Raw genomic sequence first — 16,685 nt, 5'->3', positions numbered from 1 at the left:
CCAGCAGTACCCGCAGATCTTTGCTTTACAGCATGTAGATCTCCGCAGATTGGCTCTCCAGCTGGTTTTTCCCCTGGAAGTATAATACCGGGCGTTTGATTCCTGGACCTGTTGTGTTAGAATTGTATGTTTTGTCAGCATTCATCAAACATAAATCACGCATATTCATGCATATTCATAAAACATTCAGATATTCATGTTGTATTTCTTGCCATATATCCTTTGTTTGTTGTTTCCTGCAACGGGTGATACAGATCTTCTTTATAGATCTTCCCTTAGCAGATGTCGGGTGTTATAAATCTCTCCATATAGAGTCAGCCCCATAAGCAGAAAGTGTTGGTCTTTCCTTCTGCAGTTCCCCACCGAGATATATCCTCGTGGATGACGGTTTCTTCCGTTTCCTCCCAACACATATATTGGGATGGATTTTCCTATTTGAGTTACATCCTCATTAGGACATGTCTTGATTCAGTCCGTCTTTTCGGATTATTCCCAAATTGGCTATTTGTCAAATGTCTTGCGCTTCCCAGTGGGTTGTTCCCCAGCGGAGTAGTTTTGGGCCTCTACCCTCATACCGGTAGTTATAAATCTTATTTTTCCTGGCTCTCTTGGCAGAATTTGTGGTTATACACCTTTTATTCCCCAGCCAGAGTTGTTGGTTTTCTACCCGGTAACCGGTAGTTATAAACCCTGTTTTCTCCATTTGCAGAGTTAACTTTGTTGCTCATCCCAACCGATGACAGTTACTCTTCTGTGGTTTTCTATCCAATTTCTTTTGGTAGATGTAATCCCCTCTTTGTGGTTTATCTTCATCTAATGTTTGATGTTGATTTTTTTTCCTTCGCTTGGATAAGTTGCTCAGATAAGCACTTATATCCCCAGCAAGTCTTTTATGGATAATTGCCGTATGCTAGCAATTTTATCCCCAGCGGGTCCTTTCACCTTTTGTCAGTGATTGTGTTCCCCGGATCATTGATTGTCATCAATGCATCCCAGCAAGTCTTCTTTCATTTACCCTCTTGTTAGTAATGTCTGTTACTCCCTTTGATTGGTCATCATTATATACCTAGTTTGGTATCCCGATGCCTTTCTTTTCGGTTGATTTATCCTTTATTAACCCAGTAATCGGTTGTGGATAATCTCCCATGCGAGGTTATTATTCACGTTTTGATGGCTATGAATAATATATCTCATGTACTCTTCAGTCGAAGCCTTCCGTGTTTCCCTGGTCGAGTAAGATTCGCTTTTTCCCTTTGCGGAATCGAATATTTCCTTGTTGTCGGATAATTGCCGGATGCTTGCAATTTATCTTTTGAGTTGTCTTTCGATTACCCGTATGCTTGGTATCGATTGTCTCTCTTTTTGGTTAGTCACCTATTATATACTTCGGTATCTCTGGTGTCTCTTCCTTTCGAGTATATTATTCACGGTTTGCCGGTAATGAATAGTATGTCTCATGCGCTCTTTGGTTGGAGTCCTTTGTTGATCTTCCCCAGTCGAGTAAGATTCGTATTCCTTGTGGAATCAAATATCTGTCCTATAAACAAGTCTGCTGTTCTAGCTTTCTTCAGGATGATGAGTGTTTTGGAACACAAACCAATTCACGTCTTCGGATTTTATCCTATAAACAACCTACAACCCGGTTCAGGATAATCTTCCATGTGAGTATTCTATCCACGTTCTGACGGCAATGGATATTATATCTCGTTCACTCTTGGGTCAATCTTTTGATTGTTTTCTCCGCAGAGTAAGTTTCGTATTCCTTGTGGAATCGAACATCCGTCCTATAAACAAGTCTGTTGTTCTAGCTTTCTTCAGGATGATGAGTGTTTTGGAACACAAACCAATTCACGTCTTCGGATTTTATCCTATAAACAACCTACAACCCGGTTCAGGATAATTTTCCATGCGAGTACATTATCTACGTTTTGACGGCTATAGATAATATATCTCATGCACTCTTTTGTCGAACACTTTGTTTGTCTTCCCAACTGAGTAAGATTTGCATTCTTTATAGAATCAAATATCCATCCTATAAACAAGTTTGCTTTCGCTCTCTTCAGGATGATGAGTGTTTTGGCATATATACCAATTCACGCCTCGGTCGGTCACCTATTATATACCTCGGTATCCCTGGTGTTCCTTCCTTTCTGCTCCCTATTATGACCTCGGTCCCCCTGTGGAGTCAGATTTTCCTGAGGTTATGTACCTTTTTCAGGTCTTTCTCAGATGTTTGGTTGATTGATATCTCTCACCCTTATACCGGTCTTAGATATTCATTCTTCCTGAGTTTGTTACCCTTATACCGGTAACACCTCATTCTTTGGTGCTTCCTCAGTGAAGTTTTCCTGTTGCTTCTCCCCAGGAGTCAGCTTGTGTCTTTCCAATGGATTTATTTTCCTTTGGAGTTCTTTTCCCCAGTGTGAGTCCTTCACTCCCTTGTGAGGTCTCCAATCTGATTTCTGTTTCCCTAATCAAAGTCGTGTCTTGTTCACGCTGCATCAGTTTTGTCTATTCCCAACAAGAATCTTGTTAGAGTCTCTGTTCCTGGTGAGTGTATCACTCCGATGGATCGTCTTTTCTTCTGTGTGAATCATATTCCCCACAGAATTTGTGTCTTTTGCATGCATACATTTGCATCATGAGGTCTCTTAGGGACCAAAATTCGTCTCATTACTGTTATTTAAGCCCATTCTACCGCGTCGAGATGAAGATTTCTAAACTTCACTTCTCCGGCTAGAATGACCTTAAATAGGGGCATCTGTAAGACCCCAATTTTGGCCCTAAGATCCCTCATGGCCCATATCATACCATATCATTGCCTCAAGGATCCTTGCATGCCCTAGTTTCCCTCCTAGTGGGTGGGGTACCTAGTGAGTGTGGTTCTTGATCACCAAGCATGTTTTGCATTTGTATATCATTGCTTTTCATTTGTTTACTAACCAAAAGTACAAAAATGTTGTCATCTAACCATGTTACTTGCAGCTGAAGCAATCTACAGTCAAACAGCCAAATCAGTCATTAAACAGTGCATGGTGGCCATTCTTGAAGAATTTGGGCACCATGATCAATCATCAAGAGTTCACATGAGTTGTGACATCATTTTGGATCAAGATATCAAGTGTTAGGGGCTTGGAATTCATCAGAACATGGTTCAGTCAAGCAAAACCCTAGCAAAGTCAACTGAAGTCAACCTTGGTCAACTGTGCATTTAATCAGTGATTTGATGGTGGGAATTGGTTTGAGAGATCTCATTCATGTCCATACAAGCCTCATACAACATGTCAAGCATCCACAATGAAGAATTTGAAGTCAAACAAGAAATTTCCCAAAATAGAAAGTTGACCTGTAATTGGAATTTGCCAAAAATGGAAACTTCTTCTCCTCAAAATTACATCATGATACAAGCTTCAAATGAATTTTTTCCCAACATGAAAGTTGAAGATCTTGTTCTCCCATTTCCAAAAAGTCCAAGAACACTCAATTCCCATGTATGGTTGGCAAGTTATGATCAAATCATTCTCAAGAATTTTTGAACTTCAAAGTGGCATATCTTCCAAACCATTTGGCCAAATTGGGTGGGGTTTTTTGCTACAAGTCATATTTGATGCCCTCTTTCCAAATCTTCCATCACATTTTACCAAAACTCAACCAAGCAAAATGGCATTTTTGAAGTGGTTTGAATTATTTCAAGTGAGGTAAAAAAATGACTTTGCAAAATAACCATTCCCAACACTTTCTATCAATTGAAATGGTTCTGAAAACATGTTTTGGATATGTTTGAGGCCCAAGTTCGCAGCTGTACACACACACCTTGCCATTTGAGTGAAAATTGATCAATTAGCAAAAACACCTCATTTACAAAATTCCAATTACCACATAAATTAACCATGCTTATACTCCATTAATCAGACTATATATTTTTCTTTTTCTGCTGAACAAGCCCTAGCAGCCACACTCTCCACAAAAACAGAAAAAACTCATTTGCTCTCAAAAACACATCAATTCTTCATCTGAACTTTTTCCTAAAATCTTCGAAGAGCTCGTGTTTTTGAACTTGGTTCCATCATTTACCAACCATTTGGAAGCATTTGCAAGGATCATTTCCCAGCTGTGAAGCCTCTTGTGCTACTGTTACTTCCAAGCTCCATCCATGGCAGTCCTCGATGTGAGCTATTTCAAGGATTGTTGAGCTAAAAGACTTCACTCATTCATCATCTAAAGCAACTTTGAGCATCTGTTTCGAGCAAACACCACCAAACAACAGCTGAATCATCACTGCTCTTCAACTTTGGTAAGATTTCGAATCTCACCATTTGCAAAATCATATTGTGCTTTAGATAGGTCTTGCTTTGCTGGTCACAATGAGCTTTGAATCATTAAAAATGGTGGAATATTAAGGAAGTTACATTGATTTAAAGATTGATGTTCAAATGATGTTTTGCTTAGTTCTTCCATGCTAGCTCGATTTAGGATAAATGATTGTTGGATTTGTGATGTGTGTTGTTAGATGAGTCGAATGATAGGCTTGTTGTCCATTTCTGGAACCAATTTTTTTTCACGATTTGATGAACAAGATGAACGTGTACTGTAGCAGCCAAAACCCTAAATTCATTTGCCCAGATTTGTGTGATCGTGTTTTGGCTTTTTGTTGCATGGGAACACTGTTGTATTGCCCATGAGCGAATCCCTGGCCAACACGTCACTAAGTGAAACGCAGAGTTTCACTTAGTGACCTCCAATATTACAATAATGCCATGCCGTGTTACAAATTCATTAAATCACTTTATTTTCTTCAATTTTTATTTCATTTGTTACACAATCTTACAAAATTCATAAGTCAATCATTTGTGATCCAAAATTCATGAGACTTTTTGCATAATGTTCATCTTAATCTCTAGTTTTTTTATCATATATTTTCCAGATTTTTTGGATGAATGGATTTTTAATTGTGCTAGGGTTTTGTTCATGTGTCCAATTTTTGTACACTTTGCCAAATCAATTGTGAAATGATGATGCTTTATCCAATGCCTTTGAAATTTTTTGTGCTTAAACTAGACACATTCATGGTGATTTTGGTGTAGAGTTTGTGAATTTATCATTGCTGGTTTGTGAGTTATGATTTTTTGAATTAGGGTGTGACAATTTGTGTCACACCATTAATGACCAACTTCATGATTTTCATTACCATGCTTCTTGACCTCAAATTGGCTTTAATTTTTGCATGAATGTACTTATGGATGTCTAGTTTACATGTGATTTTTCCTGGAATTTTGGAATGCATTTTCTAATTGTTTGGGATTTTTCTCCCCTGTTTGACCAAATTGTTGACTTTTGTGACACATGATGGTATATGTTTTGTGAAATTCTCATACTTTATTGGATGGACATGAAATTTGATATGTGAATTGTAGGCATCTTAAGCTTTGCCATGGTTTTGGTCTCATTCATTTCTCATATGTTTTCACGGATTTATGATATATTGAAGTTGGTACATGTTTGGTTGACTTCTTTGAGCATGCTTGAACTTGCCTTGCCTTTCTGATTTCCATTGACCTACTTCCCTTGATCCAAATGAGCTGAAATTTGGTATGTATATCATGTTATGGTTGATGTTTGATCATGAATTATTTGATGATTTATTGAAATGATTATGATTGGTTTTGAGTTAAGTCTTGCTGTTGACTTCTATGAGCTTCCATATGCCATGCTTTGACCTAATTTGCTTATGAAATCATAATGATGAATGATATGAACATGGAACCACTTGAGTTTGCTTCTTGATTGTTTGAATATGATTTTGATTGGATTTCACTTGCTGTTTTGACTTTCTCATCCTCTTTTGACCCTAGGCTTGTCCTAGTGGTCCTGTTGCTCATGTTTGAGTTCATTTTTTCAGGTTAAGCAACAAATACCCAAAGAGATCAATACAAATTGATTGAGCTTGATTGATTATCATGAACTAACTTGTTTGTTTTGTAGGTTGCTTGGCTCACATGCTTTGAGCCTTGTGCATTGCACATTTAACTGATTATGTTGAGTGTTGATCCTTATCTCATTTTGGTTTGACTTTGAGTTGTGTACTGATTCTGTTTGACTGGTTTCAGGTACCCTTAGTTGCTTAGTTCTTTAAGAACTTGCCTTACTTTGCTTTAATAGCAATTTGCATTGAGGTATAATTCCTTATCTTCATGTAGTCTGGAAGACCTGGCCTGTTACTTGGCCAGGCAACTGTCTGAAGTCCTCCTTAAGAGGCAATGTTTGTGTGTGTTTACATTTGTCCCAAGCAGGAAAAGTCCTTTAAATAAGGCAATTGGTAGAATCCAAGAGATATGCAACCTATCTTCTACTATTCTGTGAGTCACTCACCTTGCTCACACTACTTGTGTTGATGCATAGTGAGTAAAAACCCAAGATCTATAGAGTCTAATCTTGTGGAGAGAGTTCCTACTTTCTGAACTCCCACACCTTCTGATATTCAAATGCTCTCCCTGACCAGGGATAAGAGCAATGAAGCACACCCCTCATATCCTTTCATCTGCTTCACCTTAGCCCCTCAATGGCAAGGTTAAGAGCACCTTTAACCCTATTCCAGTTGGCTTCAATGCCTGACCCTTTTGTGTGAGCCCGATTGTTTGGTTATAGTGTGTGCTGAATGACTTCATTGATTGATTGCTTATCTCATATGCACATGTCTGCTTGCATGCTTTGTGCATTTATCATCATTGATTACTCATTAGTGCATGATCATTTCATTTGTCTCTGTGACATATCTTTGTTGTTTGCCCATTGAGGACAATTGTAAGACCATCCATTGGCCATTGTTCCTATGATATGGAAGTGAGTATAAGACCATCTCATTGGCCACTCATTTTCTCTTTGCTTGATGCATTTGTTGTATGTGAGGATGCAATTGTAAGTCCCTGTAAGTTGGCATTTGCTTTCCTATGATCATATGTTGGATATTGGTATAAGCCCAGACAGATTGGCATCCGGTATCCAAGTTTCATTTTGTTTTAGGAGATTGGAATAAGTCCATCTATTGGCTTCCGACATCCTTGTTTCTTTGTTTAGGAGATTGGTGTAAATCCATCTATTGGTATCCGGTATCCGCTTTTGTTTGTGAGATTGGAGTAAGACCATTGAGTGGCATCCGGTATCACTTGTTTGCTTATTTTGTTGTTGCTCATTGCCTATTCCAAAGGACACACTTGAGTCATCTTCAATATGATTTCAAGAGGTGAACCTCCTAGGAAGTTTTACAATCCATCCTCATCCATTCATCCCTCTAGGTCCTAAACCTTTTCACACATTACTTTCAAATTTGAGATAGATATTGTGCAAACATCTTCATGTTTTTAAATTAAAAACCTGGACCCCAAGTCCTTGACTTTTTTCAAACTCCATTTCATAATACTTCTTTTGAATCAATCTTAATCATACTTTGACCCTACTTTCACAATCACAATCAACTAACTTCACAAATTCAATTGTTTTGGCTTTGTCCATTGTTAATCTTTTCACACATTAGCCATAGGTTTCAATTATCATTGTGGTTGATGTAAACCTCACCCTATCCTTAGTGAGTCGACTATAAGACTTCCGTACTGAAAACAGGGTTAACCCCTCTAGTACGTCGAAGCTATCCTCGCATGGTGGATGTTGGTCTTGGTCGAGTTTTCTCCCATTGATAATGAAGAGCCTCAGTGATATTGTTCAAAATTGAACTCACTAACTTTTGGAAATCTTTTAGCCGAACTACGGCGTTTTGATCCTTACCTTTGATGGAAGGTACGTAGGCAACGGGTTCATCCGTTCGAACACAAAAACAATAAAAATTGTATATTCTTTTCTCATCATCCCAATCATGTTTGCACAATACTTATGTCATAACAAATAACAATTTTATACAACAAGTGTGAAAAGGGCTCCCTAGGAGTACCTAGGACGTAGTGGGTGCCTAACACCTTCCCATTGCGTAATTTACACCTTACCCAGACTCTCTGATCTTTTAATTAGTTTTCTACGCGTAAAACTTCTTAGGCTTTTGTTCGCTTTTTAGCCAGTCCTTTGGATAAATAAAAGTGCGGTGGCGACTCGAATTCATTGTATGCTTTGCTTATGGTTTAATCGATAAATCATATAGCGACGAATACACCGCTACAGAAAAGTGGCGACTCTGCTGGGGAAGAAATCCCTGGTTGTATTGCCTACTTTTCACCCTCCGTGAGATGAGTTCTATACCCGAACTCGAGTGCACTCTAGGATAGGAGAATGGCATAGTCTTGTTGACTGGTGTGGAGTATTCCTTAGCCAGTTGACTTGCGAGTCCATTCACTTGGTGGAGGTCATGTTGGATTAATAATGTCACACAAGTTATTTGTGGTTAGGCATTATTCTTTCAATCATGTGCCGCAGAAGCCAAGGACCGTAGTTTACCAAACCCGTCTTGGCCTTTTTTTAGGAACGTAGTGCGGAGGTCGTTCAGATGTAAGTTCTGATGCGATTGTCACGCGATACTACACTCATAAGAGTTTCTCTTGAGAATATTTTTGGAATACGAGTATTCGTTCCTCCGATAATATTCGAATGATGGAACGATGATTATGGGAACCTCTGATAGAACATGTCTGGCAGGTTTAAACCCCAGTACACTCCCTTTGGGTGGTTCTTAACCGAGACTCCATGCTCGTGACTCTCAACAAACCCGTGATTCGTGGTTGAGTCGTTCAGACAACCTCAATATCAATGGAACCTGGGTGTTGATCAGGTATAAAACCTAAATCCCCCAAAACGGATGGTTGATATTAAGGATGTTTGAGCCGGTTCATGTACCGTTAATATCAATGGAACTTGGGTGTCGATAAGGTGAAAACCTAAATCCACCAAAATGGATGATTGATATTAGGGATACAATGAGCTTTCCCACGACCTTTGTTTGGTATGCTTTGCTTGATCCTTGAGTGTGATTGTTGCATTCATGCATTCATTCATTCATCTGCACTTCATGTCAATCAAAGAAAAGAAAATCTTCAAGGAACTTAAAAAGGGTTTATTTGCAAAATTTTCAGACATGGAAAGACCAAAAAGGCATACAAAGAAGTACAGCTTTAAACAGCCCGATGTAAAAGAGTTAAGGAATCTGACATCATATGTATTAGATCCCTTGGGTTTCAAAGCTCGCTATGGGAAGCTCCTACCTCTGCTCACTACTCAGGTTGACGAAGGGCTGATGAGCACTCTGGCTCAGTTTTATGATCCGCTGTATCATTGCTTCTCTTTTCCGGACTTCCAGCTGTTGCCAACCTTGGAGGAATATTCTCATCTCATTGGGATCCCGATTCTGGATCAAGTGCCGTTCAGTGGCCTAGAGAGTATTCTGACTGCTCGAGAGATTGCCAGCTTGTTGCACATAGATGAAGATTTGATTAGAGCTAATCTGACCACCAAAGGCGGAATTCAGGGTTTTCCTTCCGAGTTCCTCATTGCTCAAGCTACCTTTTATGGGAAGGCCATGAGTGAGGATGCCTCTGAGGCTCTGTTTGTGCTACTCATCTATGGATTGGTGTTGTTTCCCAACTTCGACAAGTTCGTAGACATGAACGCCATTAGGATCTTCTCAGTTCTTAATCCCGTTCCGACTTTGTTGGGCGATGCCTATGTCTCTTTGCATTTGAGGAACGCAAAGGGTGGAGGAGTTATTGTCTGCTGTCTACCTCTGCTGTACAAGTGGTTTATTTCGCACTTGCCGCAGACAGTTGCTTTCAAGGAGAACAAGGGATGTCTACGGTGGTCTCAGAGACTTATGTCTCTCACTAATGATGATATCACTTGGTATGATCGCGTGTATGATACCGTCCAGATCATCGACTATTGTGGTGAATTCCCTAATGTGCCTCTTCTTGGCACATGTGATGGGATCAGCTACAACCCCATTCTTGCATGACGTCAGCTTGGGTTCCCCCTAAAGGATAAACCTAATAACATTCTGTTAGAAGGCGTGTTCTTTCAGGAGGGTAAAGATCCCCAAGGCCTGAAAGCCAGATTTGTCCGTGCTTGGCGCAGTATTCACAAGAAGAGTAGGAACGAGTTGGGTCCAAAGAACTGCATTGCTTTGGAACCATACACCTCTTGGGTCAGACAGAGAGCTGCTGTGTACTTGATGCCGTACGATCATCTGAGACCTACACCGTTGGATGTGGCTGGGCCTTCAACCCTCCCTACCCAACGTGTAGAGGAGTTGAGAGAAGAAGACCTTTCACGTGCTTGGATCCGTGAAAGAGAAGAATTGCTTCAGCAGCTCAAGGAGAAGGACGCTATGATTGAGTTCCTCGAGCACCGAGTGATCGACGACCCGAACGACACTTGGACTTCTCTGCTTCCTCAGTCATCCAAATTCTGGAAGAGGAGGTATGATCGACTTGCAAAGGAGAAAGCAGACATGGAAGCGGCCTATGAGAGAGAGATCAAGAAGCTGTGTACTTCTCGTCTTCCAGCATCCCGAGCTTCTAGGGATCCATAGGATGTTATTTGCCTTTTCTCTTTGTAATAATAAAAAACGTTGTACTTCTTTGTCTCAATATATTGAATGAAATATTTTCCATGAGCAATTAAAATGTTTAACTATTCAAAATATTGCAAAATAATACCCTGAGGGTTCCTTGAAAACAAAGCATCTGCACAAGCATTTCATGCATCATTTTTGCATAAGCAGGTACTCCTTTTCTGGTCTTCTTGTCCTAACTGTGTTCTTCATTTATTTTGAAGACAAGCTGACTCACCGGTATTATACGCGAGTCAACTCTGCGAGAGTCATGGAGCAACTAGAACAAGAGAGCAGAGAATTGAAGGAAGAAGTCGCCAGGCTTGGCGCTTTGATGGAGCAACTCCTCGCTGCTCAGAATCAACCTGCTCCGACGCCCGCAACTCCCGTTCAGAGGACAGTCATCTCAGAGGTAGCCACTTCGACTGTGCCAGCCAGTGCCCCAGTGCCCAATGCTATGCCAGCCGGGTTCCCGTGGGGAATGCCTCCAGGTTTTATGCCGAATATTCCCGCGCCAACATTTGCTCACATGCCGGCATCTAGCCCGGTCCCTGTTCCCGCTCCTCCTGTCGTGCATACCATGCCAAGGGTAGACGACACCATCTATCACTCCGAGCCATCTGAGGGCCCGGACGTTTATGAAAAGATGGACGCCATGAACGACCAATTCCTCGAGCTGAGAAAGGAATTGAAGACCCTTCGAGGTAAAGATTTCTTCGGTAAGTCTGCAGCCGAGTTATGCCTTGTTCCCGGTGTGAAGATACCGATCAAGTTCAAAGTGCCTGACTTTGAAAAGTACAAAGGGAACACCTGTCCACTCGCTCACCTGGTCATGTACGCCAGGAAGATGTCGACTCAGACAGATAATGATCAGCTTCTGATTCATTATTTTCAAGATAGTCTGTCCGGTGTCGCGCTCAGATGGTACATGAGCTTGGACAGTGCCAACATCAGATCCTTCAATGACCTTGGCGAAGCTTTCGTCAAGCAATATAAGTACAACGTCGATATGGCGCCTGACCGAGATCAACTCAGGTCCATGTCGCAGAAGGACAAAGAAACGTTCAAGGAGTACGCCCAGAGGTGGCGAGAGCTGGCAGCTCAAATCACTCCACCGCTAGAAGAGAAGGAAATGACCAAGATCTTTCTGAAGACTCTTGGCTCATTCTATTATGAGCGGATGGTAGCAAGCGCTCCCTCTGACTTCACCGAGATGGTGAACATGGGGATGCGTCTCGAAGAAGGTGTCCGTGAAGGACGGTTGGCGAAAGATGATAGCTCTTCCTCTAAACGGTATGGGGCGTTTAAGAGGAAAGAAGGGGAAGCACATGTTGTGCAATCTCAACCCAAACATAGAAGACCCTCTGTTCAGAGGAAGCCTGCACGACATGCCAGTCATCAGCACCAGGTGGCTCACATAGCACCTGTATTCAAAGACAATGCTCAGCAACATCAGCAATACCAGCATCAACAGTATCAGCATCAGCAACAATATCAACAACCTCAGTACCAACAACAACAGTCTCGTCCACAGCAACAGGCTTACCAGCCTCGTGGTAGCACAAGTAATCAAGCGAATGTGAGTTATGATAGGAAGAAGATCAGTTTTGATCCAATTCCCATGTCTTACGCAGAGTTATATCCCTCTCTAATAGAGCGGAAGCTAATTACTCCAAGAGATCCTCCGGCTATACCGATCAACCCTCAGTGGTGGTATAAGCCTGACCTGCACTGTGTCTATCATTCTGGCGCTCCGGGCCACGATATAGAGAATTGTTTTCAGCTGAAGACCAAGGTTCAGGACCTTGTGAGATGTGGTATTCTGAGTTTTGAAGATTCAGGTCCAAATGTCACCAAGAACCCATTGCCTTCGCATGGGAAGTCTGTCAATATGATTCAGGAATGCCTTGGGAAGTACAAGGTCAGATATGTGAGCCACATCAGGCAGTCGTTGGTTGAATTACATCGGATGTTGTGTCAGTACAGCTACTTGGAGCATAACCACGACAAGTGCCGCGTCTGCTTGGTTAACCGTTTGGGTTGCGATCAAGTACGCAAAGAGCTTCAACAGTTGTTGAATGAGGGTACCATTGAGATTCTGCAGAATCGCAATGTTGACAAAGTTGAGCCTGAAGTGAATGTCATCTCGCCAGTGTTCAAGCTGCCTGAGCCCGTTGTTATTCGTTACAATAGTAACAAGGCTTCCCCTTCTTTGATCATTAAGCCTGCCGGCCCTGTGCCCTACTCATCTGATAAAGCTGTGCCATTCTGAATAGGGGCAGCTGTAGCACCTCAAATTTGCACCTATCATTGTACATACCATTTCATATCAGGTCATAGCATATCATGATCCATTGCATAGCATTTGCATTGTCCCCAGTTGCCTCAAGAGCAAGCAAAGCAAGAATTAGGTCAAACTGATCAGGAGATCAGTCAACCAAGCAAGCAAGGTTGTTCCTCAAGGAATCAAAGCCCTGGGGTTTGTCCAACAAGTTCACATGACTTGGAGGTCCATTTGAAGTGTTCAAGTCAAGGGTTGGATGTTCAGAAGTCATCAAGTCATGCACAGACAGTCAAAAAACCTAAAAAGTCAAGGACAGTCAACAATCAGTCAAAGCAGTGGATGGTGGCCATTCTTGTGGAATTTGGGCACCATGGTCAATAATCAAGAGTTCACACAACTTGGGACATCATTTGAAGTCAAGGTCTCAAGGAATTAGGGTTTGGAATTCATCAGAAGTGCACAGTCAGTCCAAAACCCTAGAAAAGTCAAAGTTGGTCAACTGTGGTTGATTTTATGGTTTTGATGGATGGAAATGGTTTGAGAGAGCTTATTCATGTCCTAATAGGCCTCATATATCATAGCAATCAACCTCATTGAAGAATTTGAAGCCAATCAGAAAACTTCCAAAAATAGAAACTGGACCTGTAATTTCAACTGCCAAAAATGGAAACTTCTTGATCCTCAACTTGCATCATGATACAAGCTTCAAATGAAATTTTGCCCAACATGAAAGTTGAAGATCTTGTTCTCCCATTTTCAAAAAGTCCAAGAACTCTCAAATCCCATGTATGGTTGTCAAGATATGATCAATTCAATTTCAAAAATTTGTGAACTTCGAAGGGCCATATCTCTCAAACCATAAGGCCAAATTTGGTGGGGTTTTTTCCTACAAACCACATTTTTCCTCCTCTTTCCAAAAATGTAAACATCATGAACCAAAACCTTACCAATCAAAATGGCATTTTTTGACCTTTTGCATTTAAAATTCAAGTTTGACTCAAGTTTGACTTTTTGATTTAAACACTTTTGACACAATTGGCCAATTGGGATTCATTTTAAATGGTATTTGCAACATGTTCCAAGCTTAAAATCATGCTCATGCTTTCATCATATCACCATTTTGTGCATAGGTGCAAAATTGGCAAATGATGCATTTTGATTCATGTGAGTGAAACAAGTTAACCTTTCCTTGAACAAACTTAAAACAGATGGATTAAAGGACATTTGCTGCCTGTACCAAGCCCAATTCGTGACAGACTACACCTCCTTTTTCACTTGTGCAAGAATTAGCAAAATTGCAATTGGTCATTTTGAGCTAAGCAAGATTAATCATTTCATTAAGCCATGCTAAACAGGGATATTTAAGCTCATTTTCTGTCAGATTTCAACCCTAGACACAGCAGCCACACAACAGAAAATACTCTCTTCTCTCATCTTGCATTTTGCTCGATTTGATTTTTCTGCTAAAAAGCTTCAAGCACCACGAGCCTTTCTACTTTGTTCCTTCATCTGGACACCCTGTGGAACCTCTTTCGAGCACAGCTCACCACCTGCACAACATTTTCAACTCTGTTTTCCTCGACCACTCTTCCATGGTAGTTGGGATTTAAAGTTGAATGGAGCAAGTTTGAGCTCAAAAAACTTCATCATCCATCACTTGGAGCTTGGACCTTTGACTGTTTGAGCTGACAGCATTCAAAACATCACTGCATCTCAACTTTTCTGCAGAAATCAAGTAAATTTCGACCTCTTTATTTTGTTAAATTGTTGCATGTTTTGGAAAGATCTTTGGATGCTGAATTCACTGATAGCTTTAGTTTTGAGAATGGCTGACTCTATGAAAGTTATGTTGGTTTGAAAGTTAATGCTCGATTTTGTTTTTGTTTGTTTCTTCGTGAGTAGTTGGATTTAGTGATTATGAGTCATGTATTGTTGGTGTGTGATGTTGGCTGGTTAGAATAGTGCATTCATTTCTCATTTCTGGAAAATTTTCGATTTGAGCTTGTTAAGGATGATGAAGATCATACTGTGTTTAAACTTTTGCTCTGCCCAGAAATTTCTCATGATCATGTTTGGTTTGTCGATTAGTTGATGTTGCATAATGATGTTGCTTCATGGCCATGCTAGATTGTTGATGCTGGTTACGTTTTTTGTTCATGTCGATGGATGGTGTTGTTTGAAAATGAGCTGATGTTGTTGCTGTTTCTTAAACCCTAAGTCTTTTTTTTAAAACCCAGAAAGTTGAATGATGATTGGCTGTTGTTGCTTCTGTTACTATTCCATTGAAAATGAGCCAATAGAAACATTTCCCGTGCCCATCTAAAACACAGCCGTTTTGTTAAGTGGCGCGCTATATTACAAATATGCCACTGGTCAACCCCTGTTTGACCATTCATTCATGTTTTTTGCTCATGTTATTCCAAGTTCATCACTCCACTTCCATAATTCATATTTAATTCATCTCAACTCCAAAAATTATGGGATTTTTTGCATTGTGACCTGCTGGATGTCTAGTTTTTTACCATGATTTTTAATATTTTTTCTGATCATTGGATTTTAATTGGCTCTAGGGTTTGTGTTATGTGACCAAAAATTGTACCCTTTTCCATTTCAATTGTGAAATACTCATGTTGCATCTTTTGGTTCTGAAATTTTTTGTGGTAAAACTAGACACATTCACCTTTGTTTTGATATAAAGTTTGTGCATTTATCATATGTGGTATGTGAGCTTTGATTTTTTGAAGTTAGGTGTTACATTTGGTGTCACAACATGAATGTGCATTTTCCCAATTTTTGTTAACATGCTTCCTTACATCCAAATGACCCCAAATTTTGCATGATCCCTCCCTTACATGTCTAGTTCATGTGTGATTTTTCCTGGAATTGATTGTGCTGTTTTCCATTTATTTGAGAATTTTCTTCCCTGCCTAGTCAAATGTTGACTTTTTGTGCTACACATTGCCAAATCATTTGGGAAATTCTCATACCATATTGTATGATCATGAAATTTCATATGTGATAACTAGACATCTTGAGCTTTGCATTGGTGTTAATCTCATCCATTTCTCATCTGTTTTCAATTTGATATGATTTTTTGAAGTTGACCCATGTTTGTTGACTTTCATTGTGCTTACTTGAAATTGTGTCGACTTCATGATTTTAATTGACTGCCTTCCTCTCATCCAAATGCCATGAAATTTGACATGCTTGCCATGCTAGATGATAGGATTGAATGTGATTTATTTGATGATTTTTGAAAATGTTTGGGTTGACTTTTGATGCAAGTCATTCTGTTGACTTCTTTGAGCTTTCATTTGCCTTACTTTGACTTCAAATGTTCATGAAATGACAATGATGCATGATATGATTGTGAATCCAATTGGGATAGCTTCTTAAATGTTTGACTTTGACTTTGGTTGACTTTTCTTTGCTGTTTTGACTTTTTCTTTCATCCTTGACCCTAGGCTAGTCCTAGTGGTCTTTTGAGCTTACAATTGAGTTCCTGTTTCAGGTTAAGCACCAATGCCTCAAAGATCATTCAAACTTGTTTGAACTTGATTGTTTATCATATGCTAACCTTTGTTTTGTAGGTTTGACTCATGTGTTTGAGTCTTGTGCCTTGCACAGTTGACCATCTGTGTTGACTGTTTACCAATTCCTTTTGATTTAAACTTTTGAATTGTTTGCTGATTGTTTTGACTTTTTCAGGTACTTTAGTTGCTTAAGTTCTCTGAACTTGATTTGCTTTGCTTTTTAGCAACTTGCTTGAGGTATAATCTCTTTTACTTCATGTAGTCTGGAGACCCGGCCTGTTACTTGGCCGGGCAAACTGTCTGAAGTCCTCCTTAAGAGGCGATG

The sequence above is a fragment of the Lathyrus oleraceus genome, chromosome 2 (assembly GCF_024323335.1).
Source record: "Lathyrus oleraceus cultivar Zhongwan6 chromosome 2, CAAS_Psat_ZW6_1.0, whole genome shotgun sequence".
In the NCBI taxonomy this organism is placed as follows: domain Eukaryota; kingdom Viridiplantae; phylum Streptophyta; class Magnoliopsida; order Fabales; family Fabaceae; genus Lathyrus; species Lathyrus oleraceus.
The sequence above is the reverse complement of the archived record's forward strand: the minus strand, read 5'-3'. Positions refer to the sequence as shown.